The sequence below is a fragment of the Cricetulus griseus genome, chromosome 3, assembly GCF_003668045.3.
Source record: "Cricetulus griseus strain 17A/GY chromosome 3, alternate assembly CriGri-PICRH-1.0, whole genome shotgun sequence".
NCBI classification, from domain to species: domain Eukaryota; kingdom Metazoa; phylum Chordata; class Mammalia; order Rodentia; family Cricetidae; genus Cricetulus; species Cricetulus griseus.
In genome coordinates this window covers 265,758,191-265,783,729 of record NC_048596.1, presented here as the reverse complement: position 1 = coordinate 265,783,729, position 25,539 = coordinate 265,758,191, and the positions used below count along the sequence as shown (strand labels likewise).

Genomic DNA, 25,539 nt, shown 5'->3' with positions numbered 1-25,539 from the left:
GCCATCCTGTGTGAGCTAACCCAGATCCAGAAAGACAAATATAATATGTACTCACTCATAAGTGGGTATCAGACATAAAACCAAGGACAACACGCCACAACCGCAGAGAACCTAGGTAAGAAAGAGGACCCCAAGATAGACATCCATGGATCTGCCTAGGAAGGAGGGAAAGACGAGATCTCCTGAGTAAATTGGGAGCATGGGGTCAGGGGGACAGTGGGAGGGGAGAAGGGAGGAGGGAAGTGAAGTGAGGGAAAATGTATAGCCCAATAAAAAAAGAAAGTAATGGAAACAGGAGTGTGAGTGTAAATAGAGCCACAGCCACAGAAGGTCCTCAGAGCACACTGTGAAAGCGAAGAACCTCTCCAGGCCTTTAAGGCAAGAGAATTAGGGATAGAGAGGACTCAGGGGTTAAGAGAATGCACTGGTCTTACATAGGACCTTTCAGTTCCCAGCACACACACAGCAGATCTTGCCTGACTGTAACTCCTGCTCTGTGGGATCCAATGCCCTCTTCTGGCCTTCATAGGCACCTGCACCTGCACATTCACACACACACACACACACACACACACACACACACACACACACACACACACACACCAGAGAGAGATCATTTTTTAAAAATGCATAGACATTATAGAACTAAAACTAAATATGAAATTTTTGGAAGACTGGGAGAGACAAAGGTTTAATCCCTCTGTTTGTGTAATGCTGTTAACAGCTACTCCCTCACTCGAAGATTGCTAGCCAGTGTTGACAATTTTGTTCACACACTGTGGTATTCTCTACCACCATGTCATTGAGAAAAATTTCCCCTCTTTGGGCTAGGAAGGTAGTTCAGTGGATAAAGCTCTAACTGGGTAGATGTGAGGATGAGAATTCAGGTCTACAGCAGCCATGTACGAGCCAGACAGGTATGGCATCCCTATGGAATCTCAGCCCTCAACTCTGTACGTGGGAGGCAGAGACAGAGATGCTACAGTAAGCTGGCTAGCTAGACTAGAGACTCTGTGAACTCTGGGTTCAGGGAGAAACCCTGCCTTAGTAAATAACTGGAGGGCAACTGAGGAAGACATCTGATGTCGATGTGTGGCCTCTGGATACATGCGCACACACACACATACACACACACACACACACACACACACACACACACACACACACACGCACGCACACACACTGAATATGCACCTGAGTACTCATACTCATGTGTTTGGGAGTCTTTTTTTTCACTTGTACACACACCGGCACGTGACAATATGCAGATGTCCACATGCTGCTGTACATATATGGACGTGGGCATTTGCATGAACAGGTGCACAACACATCTCCCACTTTCCTTTCTTACCTGCTAAGACTTTTGCTCATTCATTAATCTCTTAATTCATTCCATTTTTTCCCACTGTCTTCAGGACATTAGTTACCCTACTAAAAGTGGGAAAACAGCAGATCACTCTCTTCACAAAACTAACATTCTGGTAGAAGTAGCTAACAAAACAAAAAGGAAATAATTACAAGAAAGGCAATCAATTAACAAGGCAATGGCTAGCCTGTAATAAATGGCATTAAAAGGTTAAGTCAAGGGTGGAGAGAGGACTCAGTAGTTCTTGCAAAGGACTGGGATTTAGTTCTCAGCCCTCACAGGGTAAATATCTGTAACTCTAGTTCCAAGAGATCTGATGCCCTCTTCTGTCCAGCACAGGTACTGCATGCACATGATGTGCAGACATACAACTAGGGAAAACACTGAACTCATTACACACACACGTCAAATGGTTAGTAGAGAAGGCTTATGAGACAGGCCCCCCCAAGTTCACCATAGGCCCTCACATGTCCATCCCTTCTTTTTTCCGGAGCATGTGGATATGCTACATTTCTCCACCTCTTTCTGCCTCCACACATGACTCTTCAAACTAAGGGAATGTGAGCAGGCTTTTTGGGGGTACTCGGCCACAATAACAAGAAAAGCAACTCATACAGGTGCCCTCTACACAATGGTGTTTCTGGTTTCAAAAACTATTTCAGCATGTGTGCAAATGTCTAGATGTTTCTGGTGTCGATGGTGACATTGCAAGTCTCTGTGTCAAGGTGGCTGGGACTGGCATGATGATAATAGTGTCAGGGAGCAAAGAAGGATTCTTGGAGACAGTCCATCTCCCTAAATCACTGGGACTTTTGATTGTTACCAGTATAAAGTGACCTCCTTTCAGAGACTCCTTCACTCCCTGAACCCACCTCCCCCCCCCCCAGAGTCTTTCTAAGGATGACCCATTTCTAACTAAGATTTCTTCCTGATAACAGGTTGTGAGGAGCCTTCATTAAGGAGGGAAGTTTCTCCCTCAATGGAAATGACTAGAAACTGTGAAAAGACACAGTTTGAATCGAAGGCCCCCTGCCAATAGGATGACCCAGTTAAGAACCAAAACAAAGAACAGATAAACCAGGGGAATACATGGCCCCCCACCACCCCTCCTTCCAGTGTCTGCAGGTAATGGAGGCGTCTATAAAGTTTTAAATATGACTATCTAATTTCACTCTGCAGAATTGGATAATGTCAGGCTCTACCACAAGGGTCTTCCCAAAGAAGTCAGGTGTGATTTGAGTCAGACTAATGATGTGAGTTTTCTTCCTAGCTATTGAAGAGAGGTTTCCCCAGTTCATCACATCCCTCTCTACCATTCATGGGAGAAAATCAGCCATGTCTGCTGCTGTTGTAAACACAACTCCGAAGTGATTCTCCATCTACTAATCTGGGGATGAGTTAGGTGTTGCACCTCTAAGAAAGATGGATGTAGTGGCAAAAGAAAAAATGCTTTTCAGTGGAGTGTTTGTTTGGTCTGGTTTGGTTTGGTCTGGTTTGGTTGCTCTATTTCAAATTCTTCTGACTTATCCACTAATGACTAAAGAGAATAAAGAACAACTGTTAACTTTCTGTCACTGTGACAAAGTACCCATTGTGGAATAATCTTTTTGTACACTGTGAAAACATGTTGCCCTCATTGGTTTAAAAAAGAGCTAAATGGCCGATAGCTAGGCAGGAAGAGGTTAGGCAGGACAATGGTACCAAGCCATGTGGTAGAATGTGGATAAGTAACATGGGTTAATTTAAGTTGTAAGTGCTAGTTACTAACAAGCCTAAACTATGGGCTGAGCATTTATAATTAATAATAAGTCTCTGTGTGGTTATTTGGGAACTAGCTGGCAAGACAGAAAATTCCACCTACAAATACCTGAGGCAATTAACTTAAAAGAATAAAGATTTATTCTGGCTCATAGTTTCAGGCCATTATTGCTTGTCCCTGATACTTTGGGTCTGTGGTAGTAAGTACTCCATGACTAGAGTATGTGGCAGAGGCGATCTATTTATTTAAGATAGACAAGATGCAGAGAAGCCAGAAGAGTCATCACCCCGTTCAAAGTAGGTACCCTATAACCCAGCTTCTTTCTGCTAAACCTCACTTCGTAAAAATGGTTCACCTCTCCTAAACCCACCAAGTTGATGACCAAACCTTCAGCATATGGCCCTGGGTTGGACTTTTAAGACCCAAACTATAGGCAATACAAGGTATGAAGCCAGAGCTTAAAGCAGGCAGAGGCAAGCATTCATTTTTTCCTAAAGTTTCTTATTTCATCTTTAAATTCTTGCATTTTTCTATCATACTGAGGACTCTATATTTACATTAGAACAAAAACAATGTGTCTTCCAAATGCCTGAGCAACACTGTCAAGACAAACAACATCATGCTCATCTTGGGCTCTCCAGGAAAATAACTTACCCTAAAGAGCAATTGTGTCTCTGAGGTAGAAGCATGTTTTTCTACAAATTCACAACAAGCACTTATTATAGTGTGAAGGCCACCTGCCATGAGCATGGGCGAGACAGCAGAAACATAGGTTCATAGACACCTGTTTGTCAGTCCTGGTCGATCATACAAGGCTGTCAAAAATGCTGGAGAAGAGCAAGCAAAGTATTTAAGATGGTGCCATGGGCTGTGGCTATTGGGGGTTAAGCAGAAATTCACAGAGTTATTATGGCTTATTTCCTTGAGACCGAAGGGTAGGTAAGGGATGATGGCAGCACATTAGAAAAGACTGGCAGAGTGTCACAGTAAATCTTTACCCAATGGTCTCCAGCTTCCAGTGAGCCCCATCCATTTATGCTATCCTTCTTTTTACCCTCTGCACTCCAGATGAGAAGTGACTAACTCTCTCCTGAAATTCCTTGGTGTGAGAAACCAGAGAATAATTGTAGCTTTGGGTTTTCTTTTCCCCCAAACCAAATGTGAATTTGTTTTTCTGTTGCTCTAGAAAATTGTCATTTTCATTGTAAAAAATTATGAGTGAACCAATATTCCTACTGTCTTCCTGATGCAGTTAGCAAATGCTAACCTTAGGGTTACCTAGTAGGGCTGACACTAAGGAAGCAGTTCGAGGCCAGGAAGATGGGGCTGGTGCTTTCTTCTCTTCCATATTAGCCAGAAAAGGAGAGGAGAGAGGTGAGGTTAAAAGAGAAAAGGGGGCATGTGATGAGAGAATGACAGAGAACACCTAGGCGGGGCCTAGAGGGCCTAATGTCTTAATTGGCTAGCACCTATGCTAAACAGTTAACTAAATCATTTAAACAGTTGACTAACAGATCAACATGGTTCTCCTCCAGGTGAAGTCAGCTCAGAGTCCTGTGAAGATATTTCTCCATCCCCCACCGAAGTCTCTTTTCCTAACAGGAAGCTACTGTATAGTAGCTTCTGTATAGGTCCTACGTGTTTGCAGTTTAGATAATCCCTACCCACTATTTAGGGATTTTTTTTTTTATGTTCCATTGAGTGCTTGCAATTACAGAATGTGTAACCTACTGATAAGTCTTTCTATAGATAAATTCATTATTTTTTACTCTACCTTATGGAGAATGTGCATTAACTGAAGACATCATCTGATTGTAACACTCTTGATTGTTCCAGGCGAGGATGTCTCAGCTCAAGAAGAATCTCCATCTCAACTTGGTGGGGCAGTGGCAGATCTGTCACATCTAATGACTTTTTTAATGTATTTTTATTTCTTTGAGGATTTCATACATGTATACGATCATATCTGCCTCCCATTCCATCATCTAACTCCTCTCAAGCCCCCACCGCCCCCACGTAATCCCTTGCCAGCTTCATGTCCTTTATTTTTAACCCACTGAGTCCAATCCACACTGCTTGTGTATGTGTGAGCATGGGGCCACTCACTGGAACACAGACAACCTACCAGGAGTCACAGCCCTGAAGAACACTGACACTCCCAATAGTTCCACAGCTAAGGGCAGGATAAATTCAGTATTTCATCCATCATTTCCATTTCCCTTTCAATTTGATTTTCCTTCCAGTATTTTTATCTTAATATCTGCCAGCCTGTCAACGCTTAGCCCCGTGTTTCAGGCTATTTCTTCTCTAGAATGCACCATAAAGGGCTTTCTCTGTGTAGTCACAGGTGCTGGGGATAATGTGTCTGCCTGGGAAATATGTTCCTTTGTGTCATCAAATAATGCTTTGTATTTCTCAGTGGGATCACATCAGCTCCCCCCCCACACACACACACTTAAGTTCTAGCACTCAATACCTCACTATTTTGTTCTTACTTTAAATGTGGCAAAACAGAAGCACCTGCAGGTTGTAGAATTGTAGGGAGCAGAACAACGCCATTACCAGTCCAAAATGTTATTACTAGAAAAGACTTCCAAAAAGCCTGACAGAATACCAATGTTCCAGGAAAGCCTGCTTCATTTGAAACACCATTTGCTTTGTAATTCCTTGACAATAGTATCCATTTCTGTGGCTTTGTAACAGAAGATGGATACTATAATACGCTGGGTCATGTAATATAATTCTGACAAATGCTAGAATAAAATCAATACATGAAAACATTAGCTTTGCCATATTGGTATGGAACACTATTTATGCTATTTCTGGTTTAATTAAGGGAATAAAAGGGCTGCTCTCTATTTTCAATCTCCAAGGTTAAGAAATTCCTTAAAACATCCTACAGTCTCTTAGTGATTTTGTACGTTGAAAGAATATTTTATAGTCATATTTTATCCCGTGTCATTCCTTGAATGCAACTCTGACATAAACTTAGTATGCCTTGCATAATTGTAACTGAAGTCAAGATATCCCACCATTAAACTGGAGTTTTGATTTATGTCTCTGGAGAAACGAGTAGATGTTAAGAAATGTCTTTTATCAATCTTTCAGACTCCTTAGGGGGAAAGATACTATGAAAAAGATGAAGGTGAAGAAGGAGGAGGAGTAAGTGGAGGATGGAGAGAAGGTGGAAGAAGGTGAAGAAACAGGAGGACGCAGCAGATATAGAAAAAGAGGGAACACCATAAATTGTCCCCCAGGTTTACTTTCCAAATAGAGTTTTCAGAAACCATTTCATGGATTTTTTTTTTGGTTTTTCAAGACAGGGTTTCTCTGTGTAGCTTTAGAGCCTATCCTGGCACTTGCTCTGGAGACCAGGCTGGCCCCGAACTCACAGAGATCCGCCTGCCTCTGCCTCCCGAGTGATGGGATCAAAGGCGTGCACCACCAACGCCTGGCCTCATTTAGAAGGTCAATTTTCCACAATAATACACATCAGAGACTTTTTCTGAGAAATATGGCAGTCAGTGACCAAGTTGGGGCTCAATGATTTCCAACTGAGCAGGTATGAAGAAGGGTTAAGGGAAGGAAGAAAAGAGACAGAATTTCTTGGGCATTTTCTTCGTTCTGGGCACACTTTCTGACTATTTACATATACTATGTAGTTATCCCTTGGTTTCCATGGGTGTTAGTTCTAGGGCCTCTCCATCAAATACCAAAATCCCTGGATGTCCAAGGCCCCATGATAAATTGCTGAGAGCCTGCTAATCAACTGCCCCCATCACCCTGTTTTCTTTAAACCATCTCTAGAAGACTTGCCACATCCAATACAGCACAAATAGCTGTCATCTGCTTTGGGGGGAGAATGATGAAAATGAGAAGAAAATACATACATATTCAGTATATAAACAATCTTCTCAGTTATTTTTAGTCTATGAGTGTTCAGATTCATGGGTGTAAAATCCAAGGATATAGACAATGGACCATTGTTTTATGAGTGTTTGGACTCATGGGTGCAAAATCCAAGGATGTAGACATAGGACCAGGACCATTGGTATAAAATTGAGGTCCCAAGGCTGAAAAAAATGCCCTCGATCATATAATGCACAAGGAATTCAGTCTAGTTGTGTTCCATGGTTTGTGTTATTTCTAACACATCTGAGTTTGTCTCACAGGAAACCTTTGGTATGGCCAGCAGAGTAAAGAGCCATAGAATTCAAGGGAAAACATTGCAAGTAGTCTTGCATCTGGAAGCTGCCCACACGTAGCCACTGAATCAAACCAGAGTACGCAGTGATGGACATTCCTGTGGGCTAAGATATGAGACCCCCATAGACCCTGAGAGGTCCTTTAAGAGCTCTGGATGCTCTATTTCACAGAGATCTCCCTACACTCTGCACCATTTAGGGATACGGGAAGGAAAGTCAGTAACTGCAGTCCCCTTGTTGTGACTAAACCATGTGGTGGGTGAATTAATGACATATTCTGCACTTTGCTATTTGGAGCTTTAAAATTTGGGAATGGGGATGGGGATGAGGGAGGTCTATACCTGAATTAGTTTAGTTCTTCAGGTGAATCACCTTCACATTTCTTCTACTCAAACCAAGAAACCCTAATAATTTTAGTCAGGCCTCATGCACACAGCATCCAGACCAGCCATTATACTCAGTCCCCATGCTCATCCATCAGTCATTGTAGCTGCTCTGGACAGAGTAGCCTCAAGGCATCAGGAACCATGCCTTAATGTTCCATCAGTGGTGACTAGGACAATGCCTGGCGCATAAGTGCTATCTCCAGTCTTGTTGAATTTCACTTGATTTCTAACAGCAGTTTGTAATTGGAAAGGAGCCATGCAGATTTCCCAGGGATAGGTAGAAAATGAATAGCACAGACAAGGCTAAAAGCCAAGTGTGGCCCATCACTTTTCCATACTGTCTTAAAATAGAAGTGGGCTCAGTGTCATTGAGAATTGTGTCTGTGACTTGTACTCTGGCTTGCTAGTGACTAAGTCATGATGAGATTAGTGGAGCACCTCTGGGGATGTCTATGATGGTGTTTCCAGAGACAATTAGACTGTGAGGACTATGATATAATGAACAATTACTCATTGCCATTATTGGGAGGTGCTGAAAAACAGGGAGGTGGGGTCTATTTGAAGGCAGTAGGTCACTAGAGGCATGTCCTTGGGGTCATGGCTTTCCTCATCTCTTTCTATGTCTCCCTTTTCTGCACATTCTGACAGACTCATGACCTCTATCCATGACAAGCCAAACCCTCTGAAACTGTAGACCAAAATAAGCCCATTCTTCCTTTTTAGTTGTCTAGTCAGCTATTTGGTCCCAGCTACACACAGGTAACTAATACAAGCCCCAAGAGCAGCACTCTGCAAGAATTAAGGAAATGTATAGACAAGAGGCTTTTAACTTCAAGCGACAGAGAGCCTATGCCAAGTGGCTTGGATAGGGAATGCCATTAGCTCCCATAAATGGAAGTCCAGAGGTACTTTTCTATGGGGTACTGAATGCTCATATGGTGTCAGGCAAAAAAGCAGGGAACAGGACTGAGACCAAGTTCAGGATGTCACCTTCAAAGCCATCTCTGTGACCTACTTCCTCCAACCAGCACCCGGCTAATGAAGGTTTTATAGTCCCCCATGTTTGTGCACCACCTGAGGGACAAGTGTGCAAATCATGAACCCATGGATGACCTTCTAGACTAAAGCAGAACAGCTGGTGAGGTGCTACACATGGCATGTGTCTCTGCCTTTGTTACTTCTCTCATGGCTGTGATAAGATACACTGACAAAAGCGACTTCAGGGAGAAAGGGCTTATTCTGGCTTGCAGTTCAAGGGTACAGTTCCTCATGGAGGGGAAGTCAAGGCAGCAGGGGCTTAAAGCAGTTGCTCACATTGCATTCACAATCACAAAACAGAGAACAAGAAACACATGCTTCTACTTGTCCAGCTTTCCTCTTTTGTGCAGTTTAGGACCCAACCTAGGGCACGGTACTACTGATGGTGTGCAAGTCTACCCACCTAAATTAATGTAACCAAGATAACATCCCATGGACATACCCATTTCCCAGGTAAATTCTTAATCTCAAGTTGACAACTGAGATTAACTATCACAAGTCTCTGGTCTGTCTCATGTGAGTCCATGGCTCCACCCTCTTCCCTGTTCTTTTTGCTTAAGCTGCTGGCGAAAAGTAACTGTGGTCCTGGGCCCTCCATCTGCACTCTAAAGGCCCAAAGCAAGAGAAGCCTATCTTCTATTCTTCTATTCTCTATTGAAGACAAGGAAACATCTGGAATCCCAAGAGGCATTCCCTTTGGTCTCATGAGCTTAACTGGATCATGAATGCCTTCAATGCCCCCATCTTAATGAATGCTGTACATGAATGGAATTACAATGATTGTCTCAGACCCATTAGGGTGCATACCTGGGGGGTGAGAATCAGGATACATGACAACAGAAGGATGCTATAAATGTTAAAGAGGTGATCTCAAAAGCCAAAGTATATGTAGGGCCAAAGTTTACTTTATCAGCACAAGTGTTAACGAAGCAGAAATATAGTACATGGAAACACAGGACACCAGTGTTGGGAAAAACTTCAGAGCTCCAGCTCCCACGTGATGAATGGTTTCCTCTTGCCATATTTAGGATAGTCATCTATCCATGAAGAGAAACTCTATTATACCTGAGAGAACAGTTTATTAGCAGTTGCCTTCAGCTGGTTTCTTGTCTCCTGTTTCTCCTCCTGACACAGCTTCAGCCCCCTTTCTTACTCCATCACACCCTCACTCTTTCCTCAGACTCTGTCTTCACCTCCCAAACACCACCACTGTCTCCACAGAGAGACTTGAGCCCATCCTGAGAACAGCCTGATGGCTAACCTCACATCACTTTGCTTTTGCTCTCATTATGTGTCTGTTTCAGTTTTCACAGCCAAGATTTGCCTCTTATTCTAGCTCCTAACTTCCTAATGGGATGCACTGTCTGCCCTTGGTTTCTTCTGGTGTCTACCTATACCAAAACCCGAAGATACTCAAGTCTATTCTACAAAACAGAATAGTAAGTGATTTGCATATAACCTACATATGTCCTTCTGTACACTCTAATCTCTAGATGGCTGCCAATATCTAATTAATGTTAAAGGCTGTGTGAACAACTGTTATCCCGAATTGGTTGGAGAATAATGATGAGAATATACCTGCTCAATACAGATGTAATTTTTCCAAATATCTTTGATCTGAGGTTGATTGAATCTACAGATGTGGAACTCCTGGATATGGTGGCACGCCAAATGCCAGGATTATGGGTCTCCACATCTTCCTTTCCCAGTGCAAAAGCCATGGCCACAAATCCTGTCATCTCTCCCTTCTCTGAATCTACAAACCTGACTCTTTTGGATGACCTTTACCTATGTCAATTCTTTGTCTTTTCTGCTTGGAATTTTCCAGCCATAGCCAACACCTGGGTGTTTTGCTGTCAGATCCATATTCTAATATTTACCTTGATGGTGAGGAGCAATTTCTAGCCCTGCTCCCTTCCCCATTTGGAAACCTAATGCTATGTCCTTCTACCCTCCTCTCAGCTCTATCAGTTTGTAAGATTCATTGACACACTCCGTTCCTAATAGGATCAATCTACTCATTGTTTCTAAAGACAACCCAGTGAAAAAGAGTAAAACAACCATCTCAATAGGATAAAGTTTAAATACAATCTCCAAGTAAGGAGAGATCTTACAAAATAACTTTGTTCAGAATTCTAAATGCTCTTCTATTATATCTGTGTCTTCTTATAATTTAGTGATTATAAGTTCAAAGTAACTGGAGTTCTAACAAGTGGGTCCTCTACTTGGAAACACTGTCTTGAACATTCTACTAAACTTTGGGATAAATGAGATAGAGGGTCAGGCTCAAATCAAAGGTCATATGAAGTCCAGATAAGCAATGACCAACAGCTGAGTGATGGCAGAATGGAGACTGGCAATCAGATTTTCGAGTTTTCTGAATTATGACAGATAGAGATAGATATATGGATGATAGATGGATAGATAGATAGATAGATAGATAGATAGATAGATAGATAGATGATATATATGTAGATAAACATGATGGACAATAGATACAGATGGTGAACAGATAAAAAGATGATAGATAAATAGAAATAGATAATAGAGATAGATGGCAGATATAGATAGCTATAGGTACAGTTGTAAATAACATAAATGATAGAGTTGTTAATTAAATGATATAAAGATGATAGGTTATAGAGAGAAGATGGATGATAGATTGATGGATGGATACAGATAGAGGCATAGATGATAGACAATAGCTAGATATAGATATGTGTTTTAAATTACATGTAGTCTATAAAATGGTTTTGTCGTTTTTTTGTTTTTAGATTACTTTTCTCTCCTTCATCATTCACATTTCAATGGAGGAGAGACTGTTAAAAAAAATGGTTGCAAAAGCCCTCTGTATCTGCAGTTCCACATTAGTGGAGTCAACCAACTATGATTGGAAAGTATTTAGGGAAAAGATGGTGTCTGAGCTAAAAAATCTACAAACTTTTCTTTATAATGTTTTCCCAAACAATGCACTATGATGACTATTTACATAGTATTATATGACATTTACATTATATTAGACAGTCTAACTATTCCACATTCCATCTACACAAATGCTATGCCATTTTACATAACAGACTCAAGCATCCTTCCATTTCCCAGCCATGGGCACCCTGAAGGCCATGAAATATGTATACTGAGGGTGACTGAGCTTTTTAACTGAAGGGTCACTGAGATAAAAACATAGCTAAGTTTCTTTTTACGTGACTACACCAGTTCCAAATTTCTGTAAACTCCTCAGGCTACGAGCTAAATGTCCTGATTTCCACTTCAAGGCAAGAAAACGCTTCTGATTTTGTCAACGGCAAAGAAAACATGGTTCACTACTTTGCAGGCAGTTCGTGTGTTCAGCTCACAGTATCTATTATGAATGCATCATGAGTCAAGCTATACTTGGCATATCTGTGAAAGTGTGTGAAGCTCTCATGCAGAACAGAAAAACAATAACACCCATATCCGTGGATGGTGATATTCTGGGATAACCATATGTGACTAGTGTATCTTCAAAATATTTTATTCTGTTGATATGTGTAAGGCTTGACAATGCTGTTTTCCCGGCCTCTGATGTTCTAGGAGGCTACAGAACTGTCTGCTTAGATTGTCCTTCTTTTCGTATTCAAATGCAAACCTTACAACAGAGACACTCTTCCAGTAGAACATGCTAATTGAGCCTTCAAGTATAACAATACCTGATCTTTAAAAAAGAGATTATTTTTGCTTTACATGTATGTATTTCTTGTACCATGTGTCGTATGTATGTGTGTCATCTGGTGCCCATCAGCTGCCCTGGAACTGGAGTTGCAGATGTCGTGAGCCTCATGTAGGGGCTGGGAACCAAACCCAGTCCTGGGCAAGAGCAATGAGTACTCTTAACTGGCAAGTCATCTTGCCATCTCCTGTGTCTGTTTCTTAGGGTCACAAAATAGCTTTGGCCTTTAACAGAAAGTGTTCCTAATGAGTTATACAGCAAACAAATCCCAGCTGGCACACAGCTAGTGAATGTTTCCAATAGTACAAACATTTTATGGTATAAGTGTTTTAATGGAACCAAACAGGGTTCTTTGGCATCTAGACTAGTATACCAGCGTGAAGGTGGCATCCCAGAGATATGACGTTCAGCATTTGTTTTATGTAGTGATTGGTACCCCATATCTACTTAAAGAAAGGACTTATGTCGAGACTTGGAGTGTAAGAAGAAAAACAATTGAAGTAAGTGAAAAAGCTGAAGGCAAAGGAAAATGAGTACATATCTCAAGATTCTGTGGAATTGAAGACGTAAGCAAAGTCATAAGCCAGTCCTAGGATGTTTCCTCTATGAAATATGCATGTGTATATCATATTTTATAGAACCAAACACACACAAATCTGGACTTTGAAAGCAGAGAACTTATGAGGCTGACATTTACATTTCAAATGTATTTTTCAGTTTACAAAACAATTCATCATTATATTCCTTTAAGTGGTGGGACTCTTGAATTTAGAGTACACGCATGCTGTCATAGATAAGCTCCAGATTCCTATTTGCTATATAGGGCACTTTCAGCTATAAGAGAAGCATAAATAAATATATTCTGTTGTGTGATATGTAGGTGTGTGATTTCCATGTCAGGATATGACATCAACGACTCTACTCCAGAGAGTCTGTCAGAGACATAGAGGGTCCCAGGAGCTAGTTCAGTTTTAGAAAAGTGTTTGTTTCCCAAGCACAAGGGCCTGAGTTCAATTCCCCAGAACCCATGTAGGAAGGATGGGCATGCTGTTGCATGCTTACAATTGAAGCACTGGAGAAGTAGCAGCAAGTAAAGATCCCTGGGGCATACCAGCCAGCCAGCCTAGTCTACTTAGTGGTTGTTGCCTGAAGAATGATGCACAAGGCTATCTTCCGGCCCCTACATGCATGTATGCATGTGTGGACAAGCACATACACAACATGAGAAAAGATTTAGATCCAATTGGAGAAGAGAGTCAGAATATTCTCCAATCAGGCCAGAATTCAACGAGTTTCAAAGCTACAGGTCGGTTTGATGGATTGCATGTCCTGAATCTTGCTCGCAGAAAGAAACGAACACCTTCCTTACTGAATAAATCCCTTATTGATTGAACAAATTTCTTATTGATTCCAAATGAACAAATTCCTTATTGATTCTGAATTCATAGGAATTTAATCAACAGAGTGACCTCAGGGCCCATACTGAAGCTTTGGGTTGGTGCCCCAAGCAGTATAGAAGTGGGCAGTCAAACTGAGAGGACAGAGATACAGGGCAAAAGGAAGAGACAAATTACTGGGTGACATGGCGGGGACACAGTTGGTCCTGAAATAAAATGCATGGGAGTCAGACAAGCACCAAAATCTATAGCCATACAAGGCCTGGAATGGGCTCCAGACAAAGAGAAGGACTGTTTGACCTTTCTATATTTATCTCCCAAGCAGAGATATTCCTTTGAAAGTTTATTCCCCTTGCAAGACTGCCCTTGACATCCCTTTAATCACCAGTATTAGAGGCACCAAAGATAAATAACTCACCCCCTCGATTTGAGCTGCGAGATCCCAGGGCATTTCAGACACAGAAACTTTCCTTGGCAATCTTTCTTACTCTGTCATCTTGCTATTTTTCTCAATAATTTCACAGCTAATCCTGTGTGTGTGTGTGTGTGTGTGTGTGTGTGTGTGTGTGTGTGTGTGTGTGTGTGTGTGTCAATAACCAATCTGGACTAAAAGCAAGCATCTATTTTGTATCTTTACAAAATTAAAATAAATTCTAAAGTTTAGATGCATAACTTTCAATTATCTGGGCTTTCCTTCAGAGATACTTCTTATATCAGAGATAGTGTGGTTATGGGGACAGGGCAGAGAGGGTAGGATCCCAAGACCTTGCAGATCACCCAACCTGTTGGAAACAGGGAGTTTCTAATTCAAGACAAGAAAGAAGAGAATGATAGAGGAAGACACCACAAGTCCTCTTCCAGATTCCTCATGCTTGCATAGACTTATACACAACTGTACACTCTTATGCAGACAGCACACACACACACACACACACACACACACACACACACACACACACACACACACAAATACTTATATCAATTTTTTTTAGACACTAAAGTTTTGTTTTTGAAATAACCAGTGTGGTGTAGGTCCACTCCTTTTCATACAAAATCTCCCAACAGCTAAATCTAAAGAAAACTGTGCCTTTAAATTTTTGTTTCTTGTTGAGAAATTTGAGAGGCTTTTTTTGTAATTTATTTTTGCATTTATTGTTGGATAATGATGCACTACAGAAACATGTAAAACACAAGCTGTCTCTTATTTTGTTGGGTGACAAGTTGCTCAATTAAAAACAGGTTATGTTGCATGCCCTTAGCCCCTCTGAGCGGATATTGTATTGTTCAGAATAGTACATGTCACCCTAACTTATTTCCAATGCATCTGTTACATTAGTAGGTGCTAATTAAACATGTATTTGTGGAGTGACTTTACATAAGACCACTTTGCAGTTTCCTGGATTATTTATGCAACAGTTAGGGATCTGTGGGTCACAAATCCTACTATAAGCTTTGCTTCCTAAAATTATTAATGGAAAGTGAAGTCCCTCTAACAGCTTTTACAAATGCACTCAGAAAATATCCAAGTCCAAATACTAAAGCAAACAAAAATGTATTATTCATGCACACCATGTCCTGTATTTCCCAGAAATTTGATAAACCAACAGAAATGTTCATTGCAGGAGGTAAGGCTTTAATTGAAGTTCCTCACAGTTTTCCTTTTGGAAAACCAACCTGCCTGGGGGAGGATCGTCACTATAGGAAGAGGGAAGATGTCAAGATTCTCTGGTGGCTGGGGGATCAGTATGGCCTGGTAGGTTCCACATTCTGATCCAGTGTGGTCATGGCCCTTCCTGGTATTCCCATGCCTCCTTGTAAATGCACCTCAAAACCTCACATCTGGGGTAGAGAACTAGCTTAGTTAGTAGACTGCTTGCCCACCATGCACAATGCCCTAAACTTGAGATTCCACAACATAGGAAATTTGACGTGGTGTGTTACATTTGTAATCTCAGCATTCAGGAAATAGAGGCAGGCAGTTCATAAATTCAAGGTCAGCCTTGGTTACATAGCAATTCTGAGACCAAAGTCGAATACATGAGACCCTGTTTTAAAAAACAAAAACAAAAGTCAACTAAACAAACAAAGCACAACCTCAATCTGAGAATTGCTTGAGGAACTCACCAACCACTCTTCTCAGATTTTCTGAATGGTGTTGTAGCATTGTGGTGCGCTCTTACTGGAAAAGGATTCCCTACCTAACTATGGTAGTTTCCTTACCTTAACCCTTTCAAGGCTCCGGACTCTCTTCCTTCTTGGAATGCCATGTCTATAAAACAAGAAATAGGTCTTGGTAAATTAAGCTGATGGCCTTGATTCTTATCCCAAAGTAGTGTAGGGAAATCTCAGTAAAGCTGAGTTTGTCTCTGCTTAACTTGCTGTCTTCCAAGTTATTTGATCTCAGAAACTTTCTCCTAATGATAGATTGGCATCTCTCGGAGCTATCGAGAAAATAACCTGGGAACATTACAATATAGCATCTTTAAAGACTGTTCTAACTCAAATGGCCATGGTGGTCTTCTCCTCTTCTCTCCCCCTGAGTCTCCCTATCCTCACACAAACAATATCTGAATGTCCAGCTCTCAGGGTGGCTTGCCTAAAAGACTTCATATAGTCAATAATTAAGTATAAAAAGATACTTGAAGAGCTGAAGAGATGGCTTGCTTCCATCTTGCTGCTCTTACAGAGGACCTGGATTCAGTTCCCAGCACGCTTATGGCAGCTCACAATCATTTGTATGTAACTCATATTCAGGAAATCCAACTCCCTCTTGTGGCTTCTATGTGTACCAGACACATATGTGGTGCACAGGCATACATGAGGCAAAACACTCATACATACAAGATAAAATAATTTGTAAAAAGTTACTTGCATCGGGATATTTTCTCTGCCTGCCAGTCACATAGTTCATGGCATTTAACACAGAGTACAGTAAGCTAAAGAAAGCTGTAAAGGCTGACTAATGCTCACTGTGATAGGACAGACGCGTGGGGTTTCAGCCAAACCTTGTAAATTTAGCGAAGAATATCAGAGCAACTCCTTCTGTTACCCTAAATGTCAGGGGCTCTTGCATTTTCATGAAGAACGCACAGGTCTTGGTTTTTAAAGGTCTTATATGAGCATGTTCATGGAAAATCACAAGCTTCTCTGCACTGAGAGGATGTATTGCTACAATTAGAGACACTAGGAACGTTGACCTGGAAATTCCAGTAAGCCTTTGTGTTAATTAGATCAAGGGCCAGCACTCCAAGTGAGCTCCCGATGACCTGTCTTGGGACCACTATGACCAAGCCCTCCCAACCCGAGCCAAGTTTCAAACAAAATATATCATGTTTTCTTGCTCTGTCATCTGAAATTTCACTAGAGAAACAATACTCGTAGTGGTATCTTGTTTTGCCAGTGAACTTGGGGAGGTGGCCACATCTTAGGGCATGCCTTCAGGTGTGCGGACATGATGCCTTATATAGAAGAGGAGCAGCTGGTGCGCTCTCTCTCTCTCTCTCTCTCTCTCTCTCTCTCTCTCTCTCTTTCTCTCTCTCGTTGCAGTTGGAGCATCTTGAAGGGCAGGGACTACATCTCCAGGAGCAGGAAGACCATGGTAATTATTTACTATCATTGTTTAAGTGCTCCCCAAATAAATACCTGTTAATTCTTTATCTGGTATTTGTGGATCCTAAAACCCACCTTCATATTCTATTTAAAATCAAGTTCCATATAAATACTAGATTGGACTTATTTCTTGTTAAAACATAGTGTGTGTGTGTGTGTGTGTGTGTGTGTGTGTGTGTGTATGCGTGCGCGCGCGCAGGCGTGCTCGTGATGTTGTGTGTGCTCATATTCATGTCTGCACATGTGTGTGAGTACTGCATAGCACAGGAAATGTGTAGAGGTTAAAAAAAACTTCAGGTGTCTCTCCTATGAGACAAGGTCTCAGTGCTATGTTCTAGGCTAGCAGCTTGAGAGTTTGGGGAAGTCTCCTATCTGGTTGCAGGAATACTAGGATTATGGATGAAGTACACCACACCCAGTTTTATGGAGATTCCAACTCGGGTCCTCACTTTCAAGGCAAGTGTTCAATACATAGAGCCATTTTCCCTGTTGTGTGTATATAGTGCTCGCCTGCATGTATGCATACATGTATGCATATTGCCACATGTATTCAGTGCTCTTGGAGCCCAGAAGAGTGCACTGGATGGATCCTCTGGAACTAGAGTTATAGACTGTTGGGACCCACCATGTGGCTATTTCGAACCAAACCCAGAGTCTTTGCAAGAGCAGGAAGTGCTCTTGACAGTGGAGAGACCACATCAGCAGCACGCCCATGGATTTCATTATAATCTTGTTACAATTGTCCCTGAATCCTTAGGAAATGAAAGCTTCTCATAGGAAATGGTTTAGAATTTTCACATAGCCTATCCCTCCCTCATCACCTTTACTTTCCAATGTAAATTCCATGTAAATAGTGGTTGTACTGTATTGTTTAGAAAATAATAAAGGACCATTATCCAGACATATTCATGGTAGACATATTTTTCCAAATATTTTAACCTGTTTTGTTTGATATATTTTATATATAATTTATATGTGTATATGTGCACTTGTGTGGGTTTTTGTGTGCCATGTGTGTGCAGGATCACACAGAGGCCACAAGAGGGCAATAAATCCCCGAAACTGGAGTTACGAATGGTTGAGCACTTTCATGTGGTGCTGAGAACCAAACCCAAGTGATTAGCAACAGCAGTACACACTGATACCCATGGAGTCATCTCTCCAAACCCCCAAATATTTTCAGCTGCAGTTTATCAAGCTCATGGAAACAAGAGGCACAGCTACAGGGGTCAACTCTGCTTCCTCTCCAGGGTGGCTTGCTGATCTCTAGCTTATAACTTGGTAGACCCAGTTCTTCCTAGGCTCTGTTCCACCATGAAGTCCATACATGATCTGTGGAAGATGAACTCTGTTCTAAAGGGTCTCGATGCCTCTCTTCTCATAGTCACAGTATTGCTGAATCTCAAGCAAACTAGGTTCCATTTGAGTCTCATTCTCTCCATTTGATTTCTGACTTGTAGTGTGCCTAACAACTCAACTGTTGCCAGACAAACTGCCTCAACATTTCCTGTCTCATCCATGTTTCTATATTGCTTCGATTCACCCAGCTTTGACTTCCCCACTGAAAGCCACCTACAATGATAGCCAATTCTCATTTATACAAAATGGGTCCATTTCAGCATAGTGGGCCACAGAGGAGTACAAAAGAATGTTGACTGTGCCCAGTAAACAAAGCTCATGGCTGCTGGGCTATGCCATATTGCAACTAAATGGCTGTATTTTGAGTGTGCTGGATTCACAAGCCACTCAGGTATACTCTTCTCTGTATGACCTCTTAGCAGTGGCTCAATTCAATTCTTGTGTTTAAGAAGAAGGCTTCCATAACTGCATGAGCCCAAGTCGTCTGTGAAATATATATATATATATATATATATATATATATATGTGTGTGTGTGTGTGTGTGTGTGTGTGTGTGTGTGTGTGTGTGTGTGTATCCTGTTTGTACTAAGTTCCAGGCATTTACCACAGCCTGGAACTTAGTAAATGAACGTGAAACTCTCCTTATGAGTCTCTTCATCCCTCTGATAGGTAGACCTTAATAATACTCATGAGTGTTTAGCATGGTTTTGAGAAAAAAATCCAAGAAAAAGAAAAGAATTGGTATTATTATTAATTCTGTCTCAAACTCATGGTGAATAGGAAGTATACAGATGAGTCAAAGGGAAAGCCCATAGGGTTCAAAATACTTAACAGCTCAAGGATTATGGGAATCAGGGCAATGGGAAGGGAGTGCAGAGTTTGCCTGTATCATATACAGAGTACATGCTTCCTTGACAACTGTTTATGTGTCTGTGTTTTTATACACACCAAGGCTTATTGATGCCCCTGGGAGACAGAAGGTTGATGAGACATCCATGTGCCTCTGCTCTATACCTGCTTTGTGAATTTGGGAGCAGTGGGACACCTCTCTGGGCCCCAAGTTCCCCTTCTGAAAAACGAAGGTGTTGTGTTCTCCCTATAGTCTCATAAGGCAGGCCTCTGTGCTCTCCTCGAGGCCCTCTCTGTGTGAAGACTCGGGATCAGCTGCAGGGTGCCTCTGATAAGGCTCTAGCTGTCCCTCCACTTCCGCTTTCAACAAAATCTTTTCCAGATAATTTTAGAAACTCGCAAGATTTTTAAAACAAAAACAAAAACAAAAATATAGTATCTACTTCCCTTTTGGGTTCCTCCCCAGAGCCCTAGATCACATCTGTGTACAGTTTGCCCAGCCCCTTCCCCAAGAGTTCCTTTGAGCTTCAGCTGGAGCCTGGGTTTCGGATGGTCAGGAAGGATTCAAGGCAAGAATGAGAAGACTGTGTCAATGGAAAAATTCTGTGCTATTGTGAAGTAGATCCCACACAAGTCATAGTAGCCAATCACCCTTCCAGTGTTTAAATTCCCTTTATAGTTTATGCAGCAGAGTGTGTGTGTGTGGGGGGGGGGTCAGTTGTCTTCCAAGGAGCTCATTACACCTCGGAATCGCAGTGACAGTGCTGAGAGCTAAGTCCTCTCACTTTTCCCTCTCTAACCCAAATGCCTCCCATTGTTTCCATCTAGAAGTTAATTCCCCTTCCACATAATGACCACATATCTATTGAAAGATATTATTTTGAGCCAAACCGTCTTTTCTATTAGTTCTCATAGAGTGTTGATGTCCAGCAACTCATCACTTTCTTTTTCTGTCTCTGAACATTTCTAGTTAATAATTAATGCTAGTGCCTAGTATTCAGTCTCAGCAAATGATTTACGGCCTTTCCCACAAGGATATTAGAGGTAACTATTTTTCTTTTAAATTTCAGATTTATCTACTTTATGTGCATTTTCCCTGCATATATGTATGAATACTGTGAGCATACAGTGCCCGTAAAGGTCAGAAGGCGGCACTGGAATCTCCTGGAAACTGAATGCTTGTGGGCCCTCATGTGGGTGCTGGGAACTGAACCCAGGTCCTCGGCCGAAAAAACAAACACTCCTAACTGCTAAGCCATCTCTCCAGACCCACCCTGTGAGAATCTAAAATCAAAGACAAAATTCGAACTGGATCCCAGTAAATAAGATCCCAAGTCTAGCTTCTTTCCGAGTCTATAACCCCGGTGACACTGTCATGGAAATTATGTTTTCTTGCAAACTAGGGCTACCCCTGCCACAGTACCATTCTTTCTGTGATACTGTTGGAGAAAGAACGTCACTGGTGTCACACAAAGATACATAAACAAAGTGAAGCTATCTCACCAAGACAATTTTTACTTTTGCAAATTGGCTGTGAAATGACCCAAACTGACCTAGCAAGCACACTAGGGCTGTAAGTTCATTTACTTTTATCCTAATACTGGATAGTGACTATGTCTTACCCCATTGGTGGAACCTTGACCTCACAATATGATGCAATTAGCCAATTCATAATCAGTGTGATGGGGAAAGAGTGTAACAGAGTCCAGTCTCGGGGATCCTGACATGCAGGGGTTGGCCAAAGAGCCAAGAGACAGAGTGTCACAAGGTGAGGGGGGTTTGTAGAAACTGGCCCTTGGTGGGCTAGCCTTTGTTGACAGAAAAGACTACTTTACAGAAATAATCCATCGTAGCATCTGGATTAGGACCCAATTTCAGTCCTTTTCTGATAATCAACATTCGGACCTTCCTTGTTCTCTACAGATTCCTAACAGTGACTCAGCGATTTGTTGTTGTTGTTGTTGTTGTTGTTGTTGTTGTTGTTGTTGTTGTTGTTTTCCCTCTCTTCATAAAAGGATTAACCATCCTAGTCAAAGTGAAATGGGACATCAAGAGGACTTGAGCCTAGGTGAAGCCTCTCAGCAAGAATTCCAGGCTGATTAAGAACATTTGCAGTGGCATTTGCCTTGCTGGAGACAATATTCTTTTGTTTTGTTTTGTTTTGTCTCAAAGAGATTCAAATAAGAATGTTAAACCAGGAGGTAGTGGTGCAGACCTTTAATCCCAGCACTCAAGAGGCAGAGATCTTTGTGAGGCCTGCCTGGTCTACAGAGTGGGTTCCAGGACAATCAAGGTTACACAGAGAAACCCTGTCTTGAAAACAAACAAACAAAAAGAATGTTAAGACAGCAATGGATGCTTAAGCCTAAGAATATATGGCTAAAAACCTGTGATTTCCTGGGAAACTCACAAACAATACTTTGTTTGCAGTAGAAGTACATCTGAACTCCTGGCCCCAGTGACATATTACGTCCAGCAAGACTGTGCCTTCCAGACCTCCCCAAACAGTTCCAGTAACTGAGGACCGAGTGTTCAAATGTTGGAGACTACAGGGGACATTTTTAACTCAAACCATCACAACAAAGGTCTCATAAAAGAGCTTCTCTGGCTGCTATAGATTGCAGAATGGAACTGTGTCTATGGCCTGTACCTCTGCTGCCAACAAAGCTGAAATCACTGGGCCTAGTGGCCAACACACATAATTCCAACTATTTGTCACTCTGAGGCAGAAAGATGCTAGTTTGAGGCCAGCCTGGGTATTCCACCAGACTTTGTTTCAAAATAAGACAGGGAAGGGATGTACCTCGGTGGTAGACCCTGGATTCCATCTTCCAAGAACCACTGCCGGCCATCTATGTCTGGTATGAACCATCCTCCCTCCCTGCAAGCCAGTTATTGTTGAGGTAGCAGAATTCAGATTAGAGGGATGTTACGGCAGCAGTTTTATGATCAGGAAAACCCAGAATCTGCCACCTTGTTCTTGTGGCCCAAATGATCAGGTACAGCTGAGGCCAAGAGCAAGAAAACTCCACAGCGGCCACAGGTAGGTGAAGAAACAGTGACAAAGGGAACCTGTTTGAAATCCTTCCCAGCATGCATCCCGTCACCGGTAGCAAAGAAAGGGAACTATATTTATTTTCTGCACTCTGGCTGTGTGTAATCAGCAGATCTCTCCTCTGAGAAGAAGACGATGTCTGCTGGTCTGGATTAAAACACATTAGCAGGGGGAACATATGGCCATTCCACAGCGCCTGCTCCCACACTGCGCCAAGGTTAACAAATTAATGAAAAGGAGGAGTGCCGTATGAACGCTGAGCCTTATTAAACATGAGATCATCTCTCTCCCAGCTATCTTTGTTAGAGAGCTTCTCCCTCCTGTGCGAGCACGCCGAACATCGTTCTTCTGAGAGCTTGTGTTCCCGAGGACCAACCACAGCAGCTCACTGTGTGACTGTGAGGATGGACTCTGCTCCAGATGGATTTTATTGAGATGATACGGGAAGAAATAGCACTATTTATTTAAGGACAGCACTGCATTTTCTTTTGTCCTTTCAACAGGTTACTAATTACAGGAGTAGTAATTAGCCTTGACAGAGAGTACACAAAAAAAACGATAAATGGATACTGTGCGCACGGAGGGGCCGCTGCGATGCCAGGCTTATTATTTTCAGTCGCGCTAATTATCCTTATTATGCCTCGTGACTCTCTTTGCTTGAATTATGAGTGAAAAAGTGCTGAATAGAATTATTTTTCCAAAGTGCCCTGAACTATAGAGGGAAATGAAAATCACAAACAATGAAAAGCTTGTTAAACAATGAGAGTGATCATCTAGAAAGGCATCCTGAAGGAACATCCCTTTTCCTGTGCCATAGAAATGTAAAGTGCTTCTCAGAAAAGGAACAGGGCTTTTTTTTTTTTTTTTTTTTTTTTTTGCACTCGAAGGATGGTAAGAAAAAAGATGGTCCCAGCCTCCAGGCAGTGGCAAAACCAGTTAGAAGGAAGGTGGGAAGTCATGAATTTTTACAAATGAACAGAAGCTCGGGCCATGTTTATTTACCTGATTTCATTCATTCATTCATTCATTCATTCATTCATTCATTCATTCATTTTTCTTTGCTGGGAAATGGAACCTGGAACCTCCTGAATGTCAGACACATGCTCTACCAATGAGTTACATCCCTAGCCCTAACTCTTAGGCCTAATAAACATGAGCATATGTACCCATGTAGTTAAAGCCTCATCAGACAGACTCTTCTAAGTGAGGAGAGATGACTGAGCGCCCGCCTGGCTCACCCACCACCTACAGACTGACCTGGGGATGGAGAGGTTTCACTCTGGAAAGGCTGACAATATGACCCTTTCCTCTTACACCCCTCTCTGGTGCCTCCTCCCAGTGAGGCCTAGGAACACAACCCCACCCATGGGGTCCACTTTTATGAACTCCATCCTGAAATCTGGCTTGAAATTTCCCCATTTTCCTCTGTGCTTCTCTCTTTGCACCAGATGTGCTTAAATGTTAGCAATGTCTTTGCCACCTGGGCTCCAACACAAGATGAGGAGGGGAGAAATAGAGACTGTCTGCCTAGGATCCAAGCCACCAACAAAAGAAGGACCATTGAAGACTGGGATTGCTGACTGCAGCAGATGGGCCAGCTTCCTTTTTCTCCCCCAGCTCAAGTCTGCCCCATGAGTAAGACATTCAGTCCAAGGATTATCAGGGAGGTTCTCTGCTTTCTTTAGCCTCCTGGGCTTCTGATGCCAGTACACACCATTTTCAGTTGTCTCGATTTAGCAGTTGTCCAGATGCCAGAGGGACAGGATAGAGATGCTCTCAGGAGTTCAGGAAGAGGCATATTCTTTTTATGGACACCCAGGCCTTGAAGAGCAACACCAACTAAGAATACAGCCTTGGTTCCAGGCTAAAGAGTGACTCAGCCCTGTCATTTAGTGTGTCAACAGTTACATGCTCAGGGAGTCAGGCTGAAATATTCTTAAACCGAAAGTTGTGGGCTTTCTGCATGGGCTTAGAAATGTCAGCCTGAAAAAAGCATGCAGTTAATGATTGTTCAGTGTTATCTCCATGACGAATAACCTTGGTAAGACGGGTCATTCTCCAAATGAGAAGATGCAGTGGTAAAATCTACTCAATGGAGGTAGTAGGCATTGAAGAAGCAAATCTGGTTGTTTAACTAGGATACAATTCCATTTCTGCTTGTGATATTGTTTTACAGGCCAGATATATCCATGGTCCAGTTGTCTAGGGCCCAGCCCAGCCTAAAGGCATTGAAAAATTATGGTTATGCCCCATTCTTCACACTCTCCCATCCAACTCTGGTCCACTCTTTTCTAGTCTCATTAAGATGAAGGCATTCCAGTGTCACTGCTTCTAAGTGTTTTACTAGAAATTTCCAAAATATGACATCGACCCATTTGACCAGAGACTGACTAACTTAATGTCCACTTGTTTTGTTCACACAAATTGATTCTCGGTGTCCACAACCAAACTTGGTCTATAATGGCCTGGCTGGTGAAGACAAAGTTTTAGAAAACTTAATAACGCTGGTGAAAATGTTCCCCAACTAATTTTGAGGAATATTTCTGATGCCATCATTCACTTTTTCTGTCTGAAGGTGGCAGAGGGACTGCAAAGGAAGGGTGGTGTAGGCAGAGTTTTCTAGTTTGTTTAGACTGCTGATCAGCTCTGTTCTGCCAGCTGCTCCATGAATAACCACACAGAGACTTAATATTCATTATAAATGCTCAGCTGATAGGTTAAGCTTGTTTTAAGCTAGCTTTTATAACTTCAGTTAGCCCATTTCTATTCATCTATGTGCTGCCCTAAAGCTCATTTACCTCATGTAC

General features: G+C 42.0%; 1 long non-coding RNA gene across 7 annotated transcripts in view; it reads left to right on the top strand.

The window, feature by feature from the left end:
* Nucleotides 1–23,897, top strand: part of LOC113835066 — a 32,329-nt gene extending 8,432 nt beyond the window's left edge. The window contains exons 2-3 of one of the 7 annotated variants that reach the window (XR_003484236.2): nucleotides 2,305–2,491; nucleotides 22,108–23,897. This is a non-coding gene — a long non-coding RNA (uncharacterized LOC113835066). The other 6 variants (XR_003484235.2, XR_003484234.2, XR_003484233.2 and 3 more) reach the window with 6 other exon arrangements.
* Nucleotides 23,898–25,539: the final 1,642 nt, after the last annotated feature.